Raw genomic sequence first — 781 nt, 5'->3', positions numbered from 1 at the left:
GCCTCCTGTTAGTGCTTCATCTACACGGTATAGCCCTGAATTTTCCAATGCGTAGCTCTTTGCAAAAGAGAGATATTGGCAAGGAAAAGCTGTCTTGTACCTTTGCATTTTTCTCCCAAACGAAGGACAGTAGAAATAAAATTTTAAAGCCTCCTGTTAGGCCATCATCTACACGGCATAGCCCTGAATTTTCCAATGCGCAGCTCTTTGCAAAAGAGAGATATTGGCAAGGAAAAGCTGTCTTGTACCTTTGCATTTTTCTCCCAAACGAAGGACACTAGAAAGAAAATTTTAAAGCCTCCTGTTAGGCCATCATCTACACGGCATAGCCCTGAATTTTCCAATGCGCAGCTCTTTGCAAAAGAGAGATATTGGCAAGGAAAAGCTGTCTTGTACCTTTGCATTTTTCTCCCAAACGAAGGACACTAGAAAGAAAATTTTAAAACCTCCTGTTTGTGCTTCATCTACACGGTATAGCCCTGAATTTTCCAATGCGTAGCTCTTTGCAAAAGAGAGATATTGGCAAGGAAAAGCTGTCTTGTACCTTTGCATTTTTCTCCCAAACGAAGGACACTAGAAATAAAATTTTAAAGCCTCCTGTTAGGCCATCATCTACACGGCATAGCCCTGAATTTTCCAATGCGCAGCTCTTTGCAAAAGAGAGATATTGGCAAGGAAAAGCTGTCTTGTACCTTTGCATTTTTCTCCCAAACGAAGGACACTAGAAAGAAAATTTTAAAGCCTCCTGTTAGGCCATCATCTACACGGCATAGCCCTGAAT

The sequence above is a fragment of the Pseudophryne corroboree genome, chromosome 8 (genome assembly GCF_028390025.1).
Source record: "Pseudophryne corroboree isolate aPseCor3 chromosome 8, aPseCor3.hap2, whole genome shotgun sequence".
NCBI classification, from domain to species: Eukaryota; Metazoa; Chordata; class Amphibia; order Anura; family Myobatrachidae; genus Pseudophryne; species Pseudophryne corroboree.
The sequence above is the reverse complement of the archived record's forward strand: the minus strand, read 5'-3'. Positions refer to the sequence as shown.